Source organism: Delphinus delphis, chromosome 8, assembly GCF_949987515.2.
Source record: "Delphinus delphis chromosome 8, mDelDel1.2, whole genome shotgun sequence".
In the NCBI taxonomy this organism is placed as follows: Eukaryota; Metazoa; Chordata; class Mammalia; order Artiodactyla; family Delphinidae; genus Delphinus; species Delphinus delphis.
Window position 1 is genome coordinate 67,755,596 of NC_082690.1, and position 21,396 is coordinate 67,776,991.

General features: G+C 44.3%; 1 protein-coding gene across 4 annotated transcripts in view; it reads left to right on the forward strand.

Moving 5' to 3' along the window:
* The first annotated feature begins 204 nt into the window (after positions 1 to 204).
* Positions 205 to 21,396, forward strand: part of TEAD1 (TEA domain transcription factor 1) — a 261,357-nt gene continuing 240,165 nt past the window's right edge. The window contains exons 1-2 of one of the 4 annotated variants that reach the window (XM_069540946.1): positions 205 to 592; positions 1,187 to 1,330. The gene's annotated coding sequence lies outside the window, so the exon portion shown is untranslated. Of the gene's footprint in view, positions 593 to 630; positions 1,331 to 10,326; positions 10,450 to 21,396 lie in introns of those variants that run through there. The other 3 variants (XM_060018513.2, XM_060018511.2, XM_060018512.2) reach the window with 3 other exon arrangements.

The window sequence follows — 21,396 nt, forward strand, 5'->3', positions numbered from 1 at the left end:
CTCCTGAGGGAGCCCGCGCGCGCCCCAACGGCTAGGCTGCCGAGCCGGGCCCGCCCCGAATCCCCATGACGTCACCGGCGGCGGCAGGCCCCGCCCCCGGCCCCGGGCGGCAGGCCGCATGACGTCACCGAGGCCCCACCCCTCCGGAGCGAGTTCGGTCCTGGCGTTCATTTCATTCCTGTCCTCATTCCGAACATTCTTAGCATCGCTCGCGCCGTGCCGCGCCGCCCGAGCCGAGCCGAGCCTCTGCAGCCGCCGCCGCGGCCCCGCCGCCCGCCGCGGGCGCCCACCAAGCACTTTGCAGACTCGCTTCCACCCTGCGGGCCAGTCCGCGCGGCGGGGCCCGGGCTCGGGGCGGCCGCGTCCGGGGACAGGCCATGCAGTGAAGCCCCCCCACCCCGTCCACCTTTGCCCGGAGCCGCGGGCAGCAGCCCAGTACGTCCAGCCGGCCCCGGGGCAGGAGTGGTGCTAGGTGGGGGGGGGGGTGGCCCAGCCCGGGGACCGGGAGCCGGGCTCCGAGCTGAAGGCGGGGGAAGCGGCGCCGAAGTTTGCCTCGGACTCGCCGGGCGCTGCGGCAGCTCCCTTCGCCGAGGTAAGTTGGCGCGCGGGGCTGATGCTGGGTGCGGGGGGTGCGCGGGGCGCCGGGGGCTGGGAGCCCGTGGCGTACGGCACGGGCCGCTCTCTCTCTCCGGACTCTGCTTTGTGTGCAGCGGGCGGGTGGGCACGCGGAGGGCCGGGGCCGGGCCCCTGCGCCCGCCTCCCCGCGCCCCTTCAAGGTGAGCGGCCGGGCGCCGCCGCGGGAGTTGCCGGGACGCCAAGTTGGGCCGCGCGCTGCGGAGCCCGCGCGGCAACAGGCGGCCCTGGAGGCGCCAGGCCGGCCGCGCCCCCCGCGCCCCCCTCTCGCGCCCGTCTGCCTGCCAGCGCGCACACGCACACACCCTCGGGCAGTTTCCACGTTTTTCTCGGGGAAGTCAGAAGTTAGAGCGAGCGCGGGCTGCGAGAGCCGACGGCGCCTCCAGGGAGCCCGAAGCCGGCCCGATCCCCCCACCGCGCCTCCCCAGCCGCCCCAGGCGCCTGGGCCCCCCGAGGCCGGCCTGGGGGCTGCGCCGACTTGTGCTGCTGGCGGGGTTTCGCTCCTTCTTCTCAAAGATGAAAGGAGGCACGGTCGTCTTTGCCGCTTCTCCAGGACTGTTGCTGCCGCCGCCGCTGCTTCATTGCACATTCAAGTGGAAAATTTTCAGGAGTCAGCAGAAACATTGTGTCCAAAAAAGACTGAGTCGCAGTTACCACCAAACCCTGGAGGAGACTCTCCCTGGAAAACTTCCCTTCGGTAGGAAATACTGGGGGATTCGTTTGTTTATTGGAAGAGAAATGATCCCCAGGAGGGGAGAAAATCAGGGTGCATTTCTGCTCTTTGTTCGTAGCAGCAACATGTTTTGTTCTAAAGTCCAGAGGCCCGCTTTAAAGAAAGTACAACTTCTATGAGTTTCCTTTTTTCTTTTTCTTTTAATGTGTTTTTATTTTTTTTTAAACCGAAGCAACATTTTAAATGAGTTGGAAACAGTGGAGGGGCTCACACCTCCCTTCTTTTTCTCCCACGAAAATAAATAAAATCCAGATCATAATTTTCTTAGCTTTTTAATTGTCTTTTTAAAGATTTATTTAAAGTTGAATGTCACTGTATAAAAATATTTATGAAACAATGAAACACCAGCCACCAGCATTTCTCAGGAGGCTTGTTAACTTCTCAGAAGCAAGTGGCTGCCTGTGATTTGCAGAAATGAAAATTGACCTCAGTAAGCACTGGAAACTTAGAGACAGATGATGTTCCAGGAGCGGGTAATGTAAAAAGGCCATGTTTTAAAAACAGTGCTTTGGAGGAAGCCCAGGTCCTGGCACAGAAAGGTCTGCAAAACCTATCAGATTTCAAAATATTATAGTTTAAAAAATATATGTATTAAAAATGCTACAGATATTGCAAATGAGTAGAACACTGTCAGTTCTGGACAACCACGTGTTTCTTCCTCCCTACCCTTTGCCTTGATTGTTTCTGGAAGTTTAGGTGGTCTGATGCTTGGGGTGTGCTGAGTGCCTGCAGGTGGTTACCTGAATAGACAGATCCCTTCAGGAAGAAGTGATCCCGCTGCGTTGTCCGAGCAGGGAGTGAGCTCTGTTCTCTAAAGCTTGCAGTGAATTTTGGCTGGTGTTTTATGCATGGGGGCTTGTCTGCCAGGGTACTGTGAGGTGGTTTGGGGAACAGACCTCAGGCTGTGCCAAGTGCTTCATCCTTTCACTATTGGATTTGTGCCTTTCTGTAAATAGCAGGATCTTTGAGCCCCAAGTACATCTGAATGCTTGTAAGGGCCAGACTTAGATCCAACTTTGGTAAGAATCTTTCCTTTTTAGATGGAAATAGTAGAATCAATTACAAAGTGACTCAGGAAAGACAAATGGATTAGTTGAACCTTTGTCAACAGTGAGGTTTTGAATTGTTGATTGTTTTTTAGGGGAAAAGCTTATTTTTCTAATCTCACTATTCCCATAAATGGTCACAGATATTTTTGTTTAGTATTTCTTTCTATGTGCAATTCTGTGTTGGACTCTCAGGTTTCAGATTTTAAACAGAGTTTACAATTCTTTTATTTGTTGTTGATGTAAAAGAATGAGCTGATAAGCTTCATCCATTACTGGTTCTTGCCGATGGTATAAAAATGCCCATGTAGACCATTTTATTTTTACGTTAATGATTAAGTATTATTTGATTTGCAGTTTTAGGAGAATATCAGCTACCTTTCCTTCCTCCCTTCCTTCCTTCTCTCTTTCTTTCTTTCTTTCTCTCTTTTCTTTCTCTCTCTCTCTCTTTTTACAAGTTTGAAATAAAACCAGTGTGACACTTTGCCTTGACAGTAAGAGTAAAAAACTATTAAAGGAAAGAATTTTTGTGTAGATTTCTCCTCTGTGTGATGTTTTATAAAGTAACAAATAGAACTCCATCCAGGAAACATGCCTGAGAGAGATTATTGGGGGATTTTTTTCTTCTTTTCCCAAAACATAAACCAGGACTCACCGTGGCATATACTTAATGAAATTTAATTTAAAGAAGGAGGACACGCTAACTTAGTTTGAGCCAGACTGAACTGAATTTCTCACCAAGAGGTGCTTCCTGGCATTGTGGTGCTGTGTGTGCCTAGGCCCCAGCAGCAAATCAATTATATGTAAGGGCTGCTGGTGGTAGGGGGTTGGGGGGCAGCCTGGGGAAAGTCAGCTTCCTCCTTTCTTCTTCTCTGCCCCTCCCCCTCTTTTGCTTTATATAGAAAGAATTCTATATTCACATACTCAACTTTGGACACTGGTACCCCCACTTTTTTTTTTGGAAAAAGGACAAGTCATAAGGAAAAAAATGTTCGGGTTTTTTGCTGCTTGAGTTTCAGTCATTTATGAACAATTTTGAATTTTGTTGGCTCTGACGATACAGGACAGCAAGTATAAGAGGGTATTTCTTAATGCGAAAATTTGGTGGAATATACTTGTATTGATATGGGGATCTAGATCATATTTGTTGTCACATTTTCAGTAGAAAAATGTGACAGTTCGAGAATGTAGATCCCAAATGTTAGATAGGCCTTTGGAGGAATGAGCTGTGCCGTTAACAATATTTTAAGGTTTCTTGCTTCTGAAATGGATTGACCTGTCATACATGGCAGTGGGACAAGAGTTTGTGCATCTGTGGGGTTACTCGTCTCTCTAATCTCTTGTGTTATTATGTGTTAATTGTGAGCATAATTATACTGCCTGCAAATGATAATTGTAGTGTCTTATCACTCCAAAGGTTGGTGCAAATAACTGTGTGTATGATCCCATGTATGTAAAATGACCGTGCTCACATACAGACAGTAGGTAGATAACACTTTTAAGCTTGTATTTTAGGCATTTTATCTTGTTTCCAATAAAGAGATTGCGAAAGGAGAGAAAAATATTGTGGATTGAAAGCTGTGCTTAGAAGTTGGATCTGTTTAGTGATAAAACTTTTTGGTTTTTTTCCAAAGACTGAAGAATACTGGCCCGAGCAAGTGTCCAGCTTTCTCTGTAGAATTGCAAGGAAATCAGAGCCCACCTTTTTGTTGATAAATGCGGGCATTACAGCTTCCTCTTTCGAGTTCAGAGACTGGAACTGCAGAGTGCTAATGGCCTACTTCTGAACTCGGCAAGAAAAGTATATTGTAAGCTTTGACAGACTCAGGCTGTGCTGCTGGGCTATTGGGGACTGACCGATGACTGGAGTAATCTCTTACAGCTGCGCGGCGCTTTTTCTTATTTTATCTGTAGAAGCCACAGATTACACTGTGGTGTTTAAGTTAGATCCCAAGTCAGGTTTGAACAGTATCAGTGATATATTTTATTTTCTTGTTCACGAAGGTGATAAAATCAAGTAATTCAGGTCCATCCTAAGCACTTAATGTTTCAGTATTTAGTATTTTTGACAAATACTAATTTCGACCCCCTTGTATCGCAATTACTGAATACTTCTGAAATCAGGGAAGTTTGGGGCCTTTCCTCTTCTGGGGTAGTTTGTGGAATGCTAGAATATTTGGATCTAAATACTTGGAGTGTTTTTTTCTTGTTTTTTTTTAAAATTTTTATTTATTTTTTGGCTGTGTTGGGTTTTTGTTGCTGCGCGAGGGCTTTCTCTAGTTGCGGGGAGCAGGGCTACTCTCCGTTGCGGTGCGCGGGCTTCTCATTGCAGTGGCTTCTCTTGTTGTGGAGCACGGGCTCCAGGTGCGCGGGCTCAGTAGTTGCCGCACGTGGGCTCAGTAGTTGCGGCTCATTGGCTCTAGAGCGCAGGCTCAGTAGTTTTGGCACACGGGCTTAGTTGCTCCACGGCATGTGGGATCTTCCTGGACGAGGGCTTGAACCCGTGTCCCCTGCATTGTCCCGTGGATTCTTAACCTCTGTGCCACCAGAGAAGCCCATTTGGAGTGTTTCTGCATGGGTTTTTATAATTTGTTTCAAAGCTGTGGGCAGTTGAGAGTTTTCAATGTGTAAGATTGTCATCATAAGCTTCCTCGACACTCTCCCTTGTTTGAACTCAAGAGTAGAAATCCAACCATTTCTTCAGATACATTCGGGCTTTGTAGTGGTGCAGCATAAGAGAATTTTGAAATGTGTATTTATTTTAGTCAAAGCAAATGGGTTTTCAGGAGTGTTTCTTACTGGGTGGGTCGCTTTCAGCTCTTAAGTTCTCCTTTTGTCCACTGGCTTTTTGCATGGTTGGGAGGATTCTCTGAAAATACTTTCCATAGTCTGGGAGTCCTGCCTGGCTGACTGTGAAACCACTGGTCTCTCTTCTGATTGGATAAGGGGTGGGGGGAGTTCCTAAGAGGCCGTCTTTTCTACTTTTGTGGCAGGCCCAGGGAGGAAGGCTCTATCCTGGCTGTATTTTGCCGCTAACCCCCCAGTATTAACTATCCTGATGCAATGCTTCCTGCCCTTTACACGTTAGTTTTTAAGGCTGTGTCCTAGGATTTCATTAATGGTTTTAGTATGAGGAGCAGAGCCCAGCATTGGAAAAGGGGTTTAAAAGAAAAAGCCAGTTTATTGATGAACAAGTTAAGCACCACCATTGTCTCCATTGGGAAGTTCTGGTTGCTTTGAGGCATCTGACAGGTTTAGATGTACGTGTAAAGTGACTGAAACATTATTGGCGGGGGTAGATACAACAATGGCGAGTGCTGTTGTTTTTACATATAAACTGAAAAACTGCTGCTAATGGTGGGAAATGTTAATTATGTGAGAACATATTGAACTTATATTCTCTGGCATGAACTTTTAAAAGAAATGCATGAACTGTGCTGCTTTTTTATAAGCACAGCTTTCTAATTATCATAATTCAGTTCAGCTCTGCTCTTGGATGGAGTTCAAGTGCAATCTCAATTTAACTTGAAAGGAGTTTTTTTTTTTTTATTTTAACTGAGAATGTTTAAGAAAATTTGAAAAGTTCATCCAAGAATGTTGTCTGCTTAGGTGTGGTTAATTGGGGGGATGAAATGAGTGGCTTTCTGTAATAGTTAATTAGATCTGAATATTAGGATAGAGGCTTTTTTTTTTTTGCTTTGTACTGTATCCAAACCTGCATCTTGTGCTTTTTTTCATAACCAGATGCTATGTGTTGTTGAGTTCTCTTTGAAAACCAGTGTCTTTTCCCTGATAGTAAACTAAATAGATATTCTGTTACCATCAATGATATAATCTCTGCAAAGATAGGAACCTGTTTTGAGAGAGTAGAAAGAAAGAAATGCAGAAATCTTATGAATTCATTTGCCAAAAATCACTGTTAATCTTTTATACCACCCAAGACTTTAGAATGTGATATCCTTATGTGGTCATACTTAATGGCATTTTGTAAAGGGAGTCATCTTTGACAGCATTCATTCCAGTGTCCTTTACATTTTCTGTGACCTTAGTGTCTTTTCAAAAAAAAAGAAAAAGTTAGTGAAGCCCAGGTGCCAAATCCTCTGTGGAATCAGTTTTAATTGGAAGAAAGAACATCTTCAGCTGGACCTTCCGACTTTCGTCCAGTCTGACTTCTGCTAAAATGCAGACTTCTGCCCGAGGAAACCAAATGACTTCATTTGCTCTGGCACTTGAGAGTCCGAATTCACTTCCCTGGTGGTGAAATAAAAGGAGCCAAGTGTTTTAAATAGCCACTCCCCGAGGCCCGCCTGCCCGAGTGTTTTGAGAAAAGCGCATTGTCTGCTTGCAGCTCTAGCTGGGAGCTGGCCTGGCTCGCCCTCCCCCCAACCAGACAGCTCCGTTTCTGAAGTTGACATCTGGTTTTCTCTCTGTTCACCTGATGTATACCACACACGTGCACACATGCGGCGTGCACGCATGTGTCCTGCAGGTAACACAGGTCTTTGACATTGAATGTGTGTATGTTTCAAGTCACTCCTGGGATAGGGGGAGGCTCACAGCTAATAGCACAAAATAAAATGTAAACATAGTAGCCACCCCACATGCCGCTGCTGCTGGGTTTCTGTCCAATGGTGCTTTCTGGGTAGGCGTGCCTATTGTTGTGGCAGCAACAGGCGGCAGAAGTTGGGGCACCATATGGCGGATGTGGGCCTCAGATAAGCTGTCTGGTAATTTAGCTCATCAATAGCATTTTGATATGCTTCATTTTCAGATCACCCATCACTGTGGCTGGGGCTATCTTGGGGGCTGATTCCGAAACCATTGAAACCTCTGGGAGCCGATGCTTCCTTTGGTGGAATCTCTTTCAGCCCTTTCTCCTTTTCATTTCAAAGCTTTTGGGAGACAATGGTGGTTGGTAAGAGTTAGAAAGAGCTATATCAGCTGAGGGAACCTTCAACCCCGTCTTGAAATCTGGAATGCTTAGAAGACCTCATCAGGTATTTCCATTGACAGAAAAGCAGAAAACAAGCTATTTAATAGCGTTTCATACTGGCAGAGCCAAGAAATTCCCATAATTCAAAATTTGCTTTTGTTCTAAATACTGGGAGGATAAGACCAATATGGTTCTTATTTTGACAAAATGTTTCTAGTTTTGTTGTGCATTAAAAATACCTCCCTAATTTTTTTCCACCTTTCATCAAGTGCAAAAATGATTAATATCTATGTAACTGAAAATCAGAGGAAGTATTATCTGTGATTCGGAGGCAAAAAGCAGCTTCCTTTATGACTAGGAATTCTTAGAGAGGGAAACGCTCCTAGAACATCTCTACTCAGATGTTCAGTGAAGCTGAAGCAAAACTAAAATCTCTGCCACTGGTGAATCGACTGGGGGACTCCTGCCTTGAGTTGCTGGGGCCATTTCAGGGATTCTGCACATAGTAGGTGGATTAGTGGAAATTTCATCATGTGCATGCCCAGGTGCTTATCAGCCATATGAATCTCATTCAGCAAACATTTGTGTCCCTGATGTGTGCCAGGCACTGGGGAAGCCAGGGTAAGACTGTCTGTCCCTTTCCCCACCCAGCCTCTCTGCACATTCTCAGTCTCCTTTCCAGGCCTCCCGCCTTTTGAATTTGGGGTTTCTAATTCTTGCTACACAGATCTGTTTACATGGCTAATGCAGGATGGTTCTGACGCAAACCCAGGGCAGCCTCTTTTCACGCCTGTCCTAGAGAGTCTCTGCCTCACCAGTGATTCCCGCCTGAGCGTGTGCATCACAGCCTCCATGGAGCTTTCCACAGACTGGGCATCAGCCCTGGAGCCTTAGGGCTGGGATAGGTGTAGTGTTTCTGTATTTCTAAGAGACCCCAGAGTGGTGTCCACCTCTGATTGGGAATTATTACTCTAGGTATTCTAACTTTTATCCTCAGATGGAATCAGGCTAAATTTGCCTCCTAACTCTAGATTTTTCCTGTATCTGTGAGGTGATGTACCTAGGAGCATATACTGACTGTTTATGGAATTCACTAAGATCTTTTTGGTTGGTTTTAAAGATATGGCTACACAAAAATGCGCAGGAGAAGCAACACAATGAGCAGAACCGCCTTCTCCGTGCTCAGCACACATCTGTTATCCCTTGGGAAGGTAGCAGTTGTTTCCAGATGTGATTATAGAGGTGAGCCTCAGGCTCCCTGGCAAGGAGTTTGAGGACTAATTCTTGCCTGGCTGTTTGCAGAGGTAGTTTTCATTTTTGAGTAGTGGGGATGTTCATAGAGGGTCTCACGTGGTGCGCCTTGATATTGCAGGGTGAGGGCATAGGAAGGGTGATCGTGACAACATCCCAGAGATGAGCATGGTTTTGCTGCTGATAAACCATACTCAGCTCTTATTCTTTCCTTTCTTCTCTCTTCCTTCCACCTTAGGCACTTTGAAATCTAGGGGCTCCCAGTTTTGCCTAGAACTGTTACATTGAAACATTTTCAGGGGTTACTGTGTGCCAGGGATTTGGTGATCAGCCAAGGGTGGTCAATGAATGGCCATCAGTAAAACACCCCTGCAGAGTTTCCAATTTAGCAAGGGAAACAGGCATGTGAAGAGATTAAAGAGATCATCACAATCCAGTGGGGAAGCTGTGTTTTTCATATTTCATGAGTTCCAAGGTGCAGTTTTCTTCCCCCATATTTGAACATTTCGAAATTAGGATGTGTCCTGCAATCATGGCTGGCCAGGTGGTGGTCATGACCCATGATGTGGTTGCGTACACTCATCACAGCCTGCAGAACAAATGCAGTGGAGAGGAAGAAAATTCCAGCGTCAGTCGCTAAGCATTCCTAAGAATGTATTTGATGTCGCCAGTGCTCTCATTGACACAGAGGGCAGTACTGTGTGGAAAAGCATGGATGTTGATCTCTCTGAGAAGTTGTTTTAGTATATCTTACCCACTTTTGTTTGCTTATATAGTTTCCTTTTTATATCTGCATAAGATTGACATATGATAAAGTTTCAATATTTATAAAATACAGTTTCTAAGTGATAAGGCTGTGCTCTGGCAACGTGTTTTGCAACAGTATTTCTTAGAAATAAAGTCATACTGCATTTAACAATCACTGGTGTCTTAGAGTTGATGAAATGTTGATGAAATATGTTTGCATCTCTTTCCAAAAGGATCTGGGAGATTATACATCATTGATGGGTTGCTTTGAGGGAGTGGATTGGGAAGGGGAGGGGCTTTCATTTTTACACATTTGTAGTTTTCAGGAACATACATTTTCTTAGGTAATATCAGAATAAAGGGGGGAAAAATCCAGTGGGGTGAGTGCTCATGATATATCCAAAGAGTTGTGTTTCCCAGTGGTGGAGACTAAAGAAACCTTTGTAGAGGAAGTGATGTTGGAATTGGGCCTTGAAGGGAAAGCGTTTTTTTTTTTTTAATTTTTTTGGCCAGATGCCGTTTTGGGATTAGAGTGGGACTAAGTTGTTAAATAAACAAACAAACATCTCCCCCACCCCCTAAATACTCTCCAGAGTAATGAACTCAACCCTAAAATACTAAAAAAGAAGTTTCATCGCCAGTCGTGAGCCAGTATAGATCTAAAACTTGGCTATGAACAGTTAATGAAAGAAACAAAAGGGAGGGAGGGGTCTGGTTGTGGGGAGCTGGAAGCTTCCTGATTCTGGTTTGGAAAAAGGCAGGATAATAACATAGGTTTAAAAGCACAGGTTTGGAGTCGGACACACCTCAGTGCGACTCTTGGTGCAGCCACACTTGTTCTGTACCCTTGGACAAATTACTTCCTCTCTGAGCTCTGAGCCTCCGTGTCCCCATCTGTACATTTTAATAGAATGCCTCCTGTGTGCCCGGCACATGATACATGCTCAGCAAACAGCAGCTTCATGTGCTGTCTTGTACACCAGGTCTCCCTGGAGTTCCTGCCAGGTCAGCCTGGACGTTGACTCCCGAAGAACACCCAAGGCTGAAGCAGTTGCTAAGAAGAGCCAGACTTATGGTCTCGGGCGAATGATTGAAATCCAGGAGAGGTGAGGCATCCCATAAAGTCCTAGACCATTTATCTCTTTGAACCACACTTCCCTGATTCATAAAGTAGAGGAAATCCATCAGTAAATACGCAATATCTGAGGTCATTCCTTGCCAAATGGTAATACCAGTTAAATGGGAATGCTTCCAAAGATGGGTAGCATGGTGCACCTATATCCACTCGAAAGGAAATGTCTTCCTTAGGTTCTTGCTTGGAAGCCACTCTCCCAACTTTGGGATTGGGTTCTGAAAGTTCTTTTCCCAGGTGTTTGTATAGAACTCGTCTTTTCATAGAGAAGCTATGCTCAAGGCCCTGGACCTGTTGGTAAAGCCATTATTGAGGAATCCCTGCTGGAGTTCTGAGGGCATCAACTCTGGGTGTGAGAGAACAAGAGGCAGAGAGGTACCTCCCCATACCTTTGCTGGCCTAATCGCACCTCTTAACCTGTTTAGAGGCAGACTGCTTAACTTCTCTGTGCCCTCAGTTTCCTCATCTGGAAAATGGGCTGGTGTGTTACCCACCTTGAAGGGCTGTGATAATATGTAGATAAGAGCTAGCTCAGTAGGCTAGAGCTGCAGGTGTGACTGCTGTTAAGACTTATCCTATTCCTCCAAGTACTCCAAGCTCTGGAGTTAAATCTCTGCCCCTCTCATCAGATTCCTTTCTCTGGGCCTTAAATATAATTCAAATAATAATTCACACTCATGTGTGAATGGCAGACCATCCCTCTGCCAGTATATTTGCATATTTTAAGAGAATGTTTGTTAGTCCCAGGTGAGTGTCTAAGTTGGGTTAGTACTGAGGTACTTCCTGGGCAGATGAGCTGAATACTTTCTGGATGCTGGTGGGTAGAAACCTGTGTTTTCAAAGCCAGAGGCCCTAGGCTGGTCATGCTCCACTTGACACCCAGGTACACTTCAGGGTGTGTCCATGTCCCCGTGTTTTCAGAGCGGGGCCACTCCCAGTGACTGGTTTGAGCAGTTAAGACTGCTTTGTGTGAGCCTAGGCTGAGGACCACCTGCATTTTTGCTCATGTCTTCTTAACCGGGGTATATAGAACTGTGTGTTAATCTGGTTTCCTAGTTTAAATTAAAAATTGAGGTTAAAAATTGTTAAGAGAGATGAGGAGACTAGTTGGGAAATAAAGGCTTTTAGAGGCAGGCAGACTGATAGTTGAAGAGGGGAGAAAGGTAGATTAAAAAAAATGGTTTACAGCCTGTGAATCTACTAAAAGTCACTGAATTATACTTTTAAAAGGGTATGTGAATTATATCTCATAGAAAAAGATGGAGCACGGTACTCCCAGCACTCCTCACACGGTGGTACATTTGTTTTGCTGGTCAAGTGATTTAAGATTGATATTCAGAGCAATGACCTAATAATAAGGGTTTACATCTCTGCTAGTTTACTGGTTTTAGTGCGGAGCCTAAAGGTATCCATTAGAAGTATCTACAGTGGAAGGTGTTTTTACTTAAGAAAGAATAACTTCAGTAATGTGGGATGACTTGCTCCTTAATGATAAACGTTGACTATGTTAACTGCCCGTATGGCTTACACTTTAAACAGCCTGTGGACTAAATCATAAAAGATAAATAAACTAGGAGATCACGAGGGAGGGAGACCTGGAAGGCACGTGAGGCCACAAGTTAAGTATCGAATCTGATTTAAGTTGATTTAAGATGGGGAAAAGTTGAACCCAGCATAGGTTAATTTATACCTCCGAGTTTCAGGTTCTACTCTGCCCATTTTCTTCTTTTTTCTTTTTGTAAAACATCGCTATTGGAGTATAATTGCTTCACAATGGTATGTTAGTTTCTGCTGTATAACAAAGTGAATCAGCTGTACATATACATATATCCCCATATGTCCTCCCTCTGGCGTCTCCCCTCCCCCCTGCCCATTTTTTTCTTAATTTTAACTTTTAATTTATTGCTGGGTCCTCCCACCAGATGCACACTGTCTTCCTCATAATAACTGTTTGTGGTAGTTTTTATCCACTTGTATTTCTAAAGGATTGTTCTCTACCATTCCTTGTGGCTGTGTAACTTCTGGCCTGGTGCAGTCCTGGTTTGGGCTGCTTGTGGCGCAGCCCTTAATCGCGCCCTCTTTTACTGTCAAAATGTCCCAGTTTGGAAGATAAGTGATATGGTCATCCTACGAATAGGAACTGTTGAGGAAACTGGCTGACTCTCTAATTAAGCAGAATAGAGAGAAAAATCTCAAGCAGGGGACTTTTGAGGTACCCTGATATTGAGCTCATAACAGTGTTATTCTTGCAGCATCCCAGGCTGTTTCTGAGCTTCAATAGAGGGGAGTTTCAGAGAACAACTTTTCCTATAAACCTGTGCTAGTTTCAACCAAATTGTTTCAAACCCTCTGCTATTCTGTGGATCAATTCATAACGAATTAAAAAAAGTGTCTCATCATTCATGGGAATGATTCAGCACTGGTTCATTTCCTTTCGGACTTGCAAAGTTCAATTTAGAAGTTTTTCCCAGTGGAATTCTGAAAGCTTTGTACTGTGTGAAATCTGGGGATTTCAGATTACAGATTTTAAAACCTGTAGTTTTGGCTCTCTTGACATTCTTAGTTTCAAACTTGCTTATCTTTGTTGTTTGGGAGACTGTAATGATGTCCTATGATGTGCCGAAATACATTGGACCCGGACCCAGTATCCACAGGGGATTGGTTCCAGGACCTCTGCAGATACCCAAATCCTCGGATGCTCAAGTCCCTTATGTAAAACGGTGTAGTATTTGTATGTAATTTACACACATCCTCCAGTATACTTTAAATTATCTGTATAGATTACTTATAATACCTAATACGATGTAAATGCCACGTGAATAGTTGTAAATACGGTGTAAATACTAAATGTTAATAGATACCAGCTTGTGGCATATTCACGTTTTGGTTTTTTTGAATTTCCTGGAAATTTTTTTTTTTCTCAGGTAGTTTCGATTCGAGGTTGGTTGAATGTGGATTTGGAACCTGTGGATACAGAGGGAAAATGGAGTGGAATCTTAGAAATTTAAGAAATTTTAGTACTTTGCCTAAAACCAAAAATAATTGTAATGACACTGCTCAATTCCAGGTGGTTCTCTTAACAACACTATTCATTTAGTTATTTTATCATGTGCTCTAGGCAGTAACTTGGGCAGGTGTTCAGTTTGAAAGAATGGCTTCTGGCCTTTGCTGTTGAGAATTGGGAGAACTATTTCCTTGTTGGGGTGGTTCACTGGGAGAAGGCATTTGAGGGTCTTCCTAGGGCTGGGGTCTTGGTCCCTCCACTTCCAGCTGTGTGGGTTGGATAGCCGTTGGTCTTGGCTCTCCCTGTGACCTTGGGCAAGTCACTTGAAAATCTTTGCTTTCCCTTTCTGGTAAGATGATCCAGCCTGCTTTTGAGCCTAGCTTTAGATTAAAGAGATAAAATGTGAGAGCCTTAGGCCAAAAGGTCCTGGAGCAGTGTTGTTATCTGAGCCATCCCGTCCACAACCCCACACTCCCTTCCCTTTTATGGAGGAGGAGCAGTACTGCTGAGTCTATTCCATACCTCTTCTCTCAGTTGTGCTAATTCCCAGGCCACCCTGGGAGAATTTGGATAAGAAAGGAAGGCTGACAGGCCAGGTTCTGTCTTAAGCCCATTCTTCAGCATTACCTTAATTTAAACCTGAGAGCTTTATTTGTGGTTGAAGAAAGTGAATCTCAGAGAAGTTTAGTAACCTGCCCAAGGTCACACAGCCAGTGCAATGGGGACCAAAATTTGAAGCCAGTTCCTAGATCTGTGTGACTTCACGGCTGCCAGGCTGAAAAAGACTGCCTATTAAGTCACCTGTGGCATTTGAATGGTGTTTAGATTGTGACATTGAAACAAAGGTAGACTTCCCCTCTTTTGGTGTATTTGTGCAGAAAAGGCAGACTACTTAATACTTTATTTTGTTTTGTGTTCTTGGTGGCCCATTTTACTCTATTTTCAAAACAAACCTGTGGCTAAGGTCCTAAGATGTTAGGTGTGACCCACTCAAGCCTTTCCTGCCCCACCCTAGTCCTTCATCTTCTTGTGAGGGGGCAAGATTCACCTCCCCACTTTGGTGTCAGTCTTCAAAGACTGTGGGGACCCAGAACACCTCACCTCTCAGACTGGTTATATGAAAATGAGAGGCTATCTGGGGACTGGGTTGATCTAAACTGCTCTATAGCTGTGTTGGGGGCTCTGGCAAGAAGCTGATCTGGTTTGGAAGCCTGGAACTGGACCTGCCAGTTTATCTGGTTTTCCTTTGGAATGTGCTCTTGTTGGCCTGCAGGCAGAGTAAGTTAGCCCCCTCTACCACCCGGAAGGCCTGGATATGGAAATGCCTTCGTGTTGGGGGTAGGGTTTTTAGGTAGATGACCTTTGGGAGTACTTGGGAACTAGGGAGATGGGGTGAATTTCTCCCCTCCCCACCCAGGTGACCAGCTGGAAATATGTTTTAGGCAGTGATGTGTGATGGACAGTGGCAGGGGCAGAAGGGAAAAGGGAGTTAACTGCTTTCTTCAGAGCCCTTAATAATCAGGTCTCTGAAATAGACAGCAGGGACTTTGAAATGGGATTGCTAATGGGGTTGCTACCCATCTTTGATGTCATGGTTGGTTTTTAGTGGAAGGTTGTGGAATAGTTGATACTGTCTTACTCCTGTTCACCTAATTCTGCTGACTCTGGGCCAAAAGGGGCTGGGGCACTGATGGCCAGTTTCTAGGACTTGTGCTCCTGTCTTCCCCTCCTTCCCTGTACTGGTTTGCCCCCTTCTTAGAGTTGTCATATATTTCCCAGTGCCTTTTGGGTACCTCTGCTGTTGGCCATTTTGGTGTTGCCCTAACGTTGTGTAGATCTCTCTAGTGCTATATATATTAAGCAAATATAAAAGCATGGCTTTGAAGTCAGACCCAGGTTCCAGTCCCAGTTCTGCTTATTGGCTGAGAGGTCTTGGGGAAAATTATTTAGTCTCTCTGGGCCTCTGTCTCCTTATCTGAAAAATGAAAATAAAAAGAATAAGTAAAATGATGGAGTATGGCGAATGGCCCACAGTGAGCTTCTCCATTGGTTGCCCCAACCCATTCTGAAGTCTCCTGCTTCCTCTGTCCTCCAGTTCTCTGTCCAAGATCCTGAGGGTTTTGTCCTAACCAGAATGGACCAGTCTGACAGGAGCTCATTTATTTGCTTTTCCATCTTCCTCCTTTGGGTTTAGTTTTAAGCTTTTTTCCAGCTTCCCTTCTTGCTGGATTTCCTGCTCTGTTGTTTTTCTCTCTTCAGACAATTTCCCTTTTGCGTTCATATTTTCACACACACACAGACACACACATGTGCCGTCCACTTTTTTCACCCTTTCTCCTCTGCTTTTATCACTTTGAGATCTTAAAGAGACTGCCCCTTCAGTTTCCTGGGTTTCACCAAAAATCGTCATCAGCAAAGCACCACTTCTTGATTCTGCTGTTTTTCACATTGGAAAGCGTCGGATCTCTTGACTTAGGGAGTTACCGGCACTTCCGGTAACTATTTTGCAAAGACATAACTCATCCTGATTCTCATTACATTTTTGAATTTGTGGAATTACATACATTTCTTCCACTTACCTGTTTGACCTTGGGCAACCTCTTTATTTTTTTTGAACCCCAGTTTCTCACCTGTAAAATGGACATAGTAGTGCCCTTCTCATGGTTTATAGTGAGGGTTAGCACGATGCCTGGCAGAGTGTCTCATTAACGTTATCTGCTGATTATAATTACGGCTACTCTAAGTAGCCATGACTTAGAGTGCCAAGTATCTCTTCTCTTAGCATCTTTCTGTCTTTTTGAAGGAGGGGGACAGGAGCAGTGCCTTATTTTTATTTATTTCAGATTTTTAAAATATTTTAGATTTTATTATGAAAAGTTCAGTATAGTAGAGGGCAGTGAACGTCCCTGGACCATCATGACTTAGCAACAATCATCACCCCGTGGCCATTCTTGTTTCTTCTAAATCCCGGGTTCCTTTTCCACTAGATTATTTTGAAACAATCCCAGATGCCATACCATTTTATCTGTAAAGGTTTAGTATGTATTTTAAAAATATAACTCTTTTTAAAAAACACCAACTGTAATATCATCACGCCAATATTTTAATAATAATTCCTTAATGTAAAATATCTAGTGGCTCTTCAGTTTTTCCTTGATTGTCTCATCACTGTTTTTCCATAGTTGGTTTGTTTAAATCAGGGTCCAAACAAGATCAAAGGTTATCTTTGGTTGTTCTGTTTCTTAAAACTCTTTGAAGATCTCTTCCCTCCTTTATTCCCCCTTGCGGGTGATGTGTTTATAAAAGCCTATTTCTCTTGTCGAGTTTCTCGCTCATTCTGGATTTTGCAGTTGCATTCTCTTAGTGCTGTTTATCATGCTCCACTATCCTCTGTATCTCCTATAAATTGGAATTTAGACCTAGAAGCTTGGTCTGTTTGAGGTTTAATGTTTTTTGTTTTTTAAGGCAGGAATATTCCATAACTAGCAATCCACCAGGAGGCACGTGATGTCCAGTTGTCTCTTTCTTTGTGTGTTAGCCACTGATTTATGATCTCTACTTGTATCTGTTGTTTCATATGGGCTTCGTAAACTGGTCATATTCCAGTCCTCTCATTCTTACTTCATTTATTAGCCAAATACTCATAGAAACTTTCTATCATCAATTGTTTGGTTAACCTGGCATATAGTTGTACAGAAAAGGCAGGTATGTGGTTTCTTTTGTTTGTTTGTTTGTTTGAATATCATTATGCAATCGTGGATTTAAAATTGTCAGATTTTTTTTTTTTTTTTGGCGGTACGCGGGCCTCTCATTGCTGCGGCCTCTCCCGCTGCGGAGCACAGCCTCTGGACGCACAGGCTCAGCGGCCATGGCTCATGGGCCCAGCCGCTCCACAGCATGTGGGATCTTCCCAGACCGGGGCACGAACCTGTGTCCCCTGCATCGGCAGGCGGACTCCCAACCGCTGCGCCGCCAGGGAAGCCCTGTCCAATGTTTTTGACTCTGTGTAGTTTCCTCTTCCTATTGATGCTCAAATTGTACAATCTTTGGGCAGTGAGAATTTCTTTAGTTGGCTCCTGTGTCCTTTTGATGTGACCCTTATTGATAGCAGCTTCCTTGCTATCCTGTGTCTTTTGTATTCTTGGAGTTAGAATGAACCATTTCCACAGAGCTTGGTTTCTTTTAGTGGGAAATGCTATTTCAGAGCTACAACTTGGGTAGGGTCTCTGTCACACACCCCTCGCCCCCTTCAGAAATGGATCCCACCTACCATGTCAACTTTTTGGTCCATGATAAAAACTTTCCTTGCACACTTGTCTCATGTTTGGCCCCTTTGGCTCTCATTCTGCCATTTCCACTCTTGTGCTTGTCATTGTGTCCTTTTCTCCCCTACGAAAAAGGCCAAACTGAATTCCCCCAGGACAGTTCATGACTTGACTCTCATCTTGAAGGCCAAAGCTCACATTAATTTGGGCTTCACGGAAGACTTTAATCATTGCTTTCAGTCCTGTCTCCCTGATGGTTTGTTCTGTGCCTTGTTTAAATAACCAGAAGGTGAGAGATTCCTTATCTTAAGACCGCTCTGAGCCATTCAGACTGCAAGCTGTATTTTGATGATATTGTTGGGGTCAATTTACACACATGTGTTTGAATAAATACTGGTTGAATTAAGTTTTGTACCTTTCTCTCCTAAAGTGTTTAAAATAGAATATATTTAATCTCTCACTCATTTAAAGAGTTTATCACTAACACATTATTTTTATAAGCTAAAAAATTTTAAAGCTCTGGTTTTAGGCAGCTGTATGCACTGGAGTCCTAGATGGAACACGGCTCTTCTGCTGTTGTGGGAATACAATAGTAAGCCTTTAAGTCTAAAATGAGTGTTTTTTGTTTAATGAGTCTCCTATTAGACTTATTTTTAGTAATTTCTGTCTTTGCTTTTTGCAAATTGTTTGATGCCCCTGTTGGTGCGTCACAGAATATGCACTTAGGCCAAAAGAAAATCTCGTTTTAAATACATCTACAGTGGTCTCTCCTCAGAGGTTCCATTCAGGCCTGAAGTTTCAGTTTCAGTAATACTTTTTTGTTTTGTTGGTGAAACAAAGCCGTAAGCGTTCACAGTCCAGCCAACACAGCCTCACAACAGAATGAGTGAGTAGTACTGAAATTATCATCATTCATGCCATCCCTGAGAAATTAACCAGCATCCTGTCCTGTGAAACTTTGTATACTCATTTAATATCCCTACCACACCCCTTCCCACCGCCCCCCCCCCCTTTTTTTTAAAGGCAGCAAGCTTCGTTTAATGGTTCCTCTGTGTTAAGGAAAGTACAGTAGAGTAGGGGTTTATTCCCTTCCCCTTCCTCCAGGGGCACAGAGAGAGGGTGAGGAGCCCTATAATTTACAGGCAGGCGTCTGTGCCCCGAGGTTAAACTCGTTTCACAACGGGAATTTTCTTTATGGTCCTGTGGCTCCCTAACACAGGGGAGGCAAGTGGTAAAAGCTACCAAAGAAAAGCTGGACTGGAGCCACTGACGTCATGTCAGTAAATCTGTTGGAGGAGCCCAGCTGGGCAGGGCCTGCCAGGCAGCCCTTGCACTTTGGCCTTGCCTGGTCAACTGGTCTTACTGCTTCTTCCATCCCCCATGGCCCCCCTCCCCCTCCCCCCTGCCATTTTTGTCTTCTTTTCCCCCTTCCCTCTGTGTGACTGGACTGGTGTTGAAACCTGTAAACGGTTTGAAAGCCACCCCTGAAACTGGTCCTGTTCTTAATGCCCCTAGGGGGAGGGGCAAGGAAAACCCAAGGATTGGTGGGCCAGGGAGGCTTGAAAACTTTTCACTAGTGGGCTTTCTTGATGATGAATGCATCTATGGGGCAGTTACGGGGAGCAGCTAGAGGTGCCAGCTTCTGACTCTACTTTTAGAGAGTTTTGCTTTTCAGGACTGATGTGCTTGTGTGTGCGTGTGTGTGGAGGGGGGAAAGAGAAGACTGGTCAGAGGATGGGTGGAAATACTGAGTTGCAGTCTTCCTGTAGAGGATGATTTAAGAGAGTGAGTTCCACCATGAGTCCTTTATTACCCATTACTCATTGGTCAGCTAACCCTGAACTCTTTCCCTGGTTTGCAACTGTAGCAGTTAAATTTAGAGCTACATGCTGCTTTCCATCTTGGGTATTTGGAGTCACAACCCCAGATGCGCCTGAATTAAAACATTGCTGTGCTAAATCTATTTTTACATCTAGGGGAATGATATCTAAAAATAAACCTCATCCCACCTGTTATTCACTTTTGGGAAGTTTGGATGCTATCAAGTCACAGCCCACAGATTAGGCTTTTGATCATGGCTTCAAATGTGGCGTCCACATTCTGCTTTTCCTGCCCTTGGTGTGATGTTTTCATTGTTTCATTAACCATTGTCCTCCTGTTTATTTTGCTGTGAATAGTCATTTGCAAATAAGAGTGAAGCCTAGGTTCAGATTGGTTTTCAAGTTCCTGAGTCTTAGGGTCAGAAACGTATTAAAAGCAGTATCTTACCCATGAATCATTAGATGAGTCAGTTCCTGAAACCACTACAAGCCTCATAGTTCTTGGCTACAAGCAAAAGCAGGAAATCCAGGCTTCAATAACTTCCTTTCCCAGTCCTGGCTATAGTCGCATTGGTGGTTAGGTTCTGCTGCCTGCCTTTGTAAGTGGTAGAAAGATGTATGTCTGAGGAACAAAGACACTCAAGTCAATTTACTGAAACTGTTTATAATTTGTGGTCTTGCTCTGAATGTCAGGCTGCATTGGCATACCCTGCCCTGCGCAACTCAGCCAGGAAAGGCAGCTGGCTCGGTCCGCCGAGGTGCCCCCAGAAATGCACAGGAAATGTTTCAGGGAGCTTTAGTTAAGCGTCCAGTGAATCCTAAAACTTGAGGGCATGCAAGCAGACATTAGGGGCAGAAAGCTCTGGAGTCCATATGAATAGCTGAAGTATCAACTTCTTTTGTTTTGTTCGCCTAGTCGGGAGACAGAGAAGGGAGAGAGAGAGAGAAAGGGAAGGAGGGAGGGAGGGAGGGATGGAGGGAGGGAGAGAACACACGAGTGCCAGCCTGCCCCGAACTCTGGCTCTCTTGCTCTTGCTTTTTCTTGCAGTTTACTTCCTTATGTACAGGGTCTTTTTTTTTTTTTAATTCCTTTTGCAGTGTTTCAGGCCAGTCTTACTGACTTCAAAATCAATTTGATAACTCTTTTATTAAATATTGTAAAGAGTGAGGGAGAAACGTGAAATGCTGCCTCCCAAAGTCATGGGTCTCCACACCCTGTATGTATTTATTCTCTTTTATGAGCAGCCCCCCCTTGTCTGCCTTCATAAGTGGGGGCAGACTCAGGCTGGTGTCTCTCTGCTGCTTTATGGTTTGCTGGTGAGTTTATGAACTTTTTCCATCTTAAAAAAAATTAAAATTGAGTGTGATGCGTTTTCAGTTATTAACTCTAATGTTCTTCTCCGATGCTAATTGGTGTTGGCCAGCTGGAGGATTTGAGAAAGTGGGACTGAAACTAGACTTTTTTCCACTAGGTTTACATGGAGTCATTGGTAGTTCTGATAGGAGTCTAAAAATAGAGTGGGTAGACAAACCCTGTGAAAAAAGATGAGGAAAGAGAAGAGAAAAATGAACCTATGAGCGGTCACATATTGATGCTGTCTTTTAAATTGAGCTTGTTTCCAATTCATAGTTAGCGATAGCTCAGAAAGGTCAAATTCTATTTCAGCCTTTGTAAAGGATAAAGTAAAAGCAAATGCAAAAGTTTGCCTGCCTTCTTAATGAAGCCTGGCTGATTCAGAGCACAGCCAGGCTGGTGGGTGCCACTTTGTTCTTACTGGTCGTTTGTATTTGGGTAATTCTCTATTCAACTTCAGTCTGAGCTGAGAGGTTCT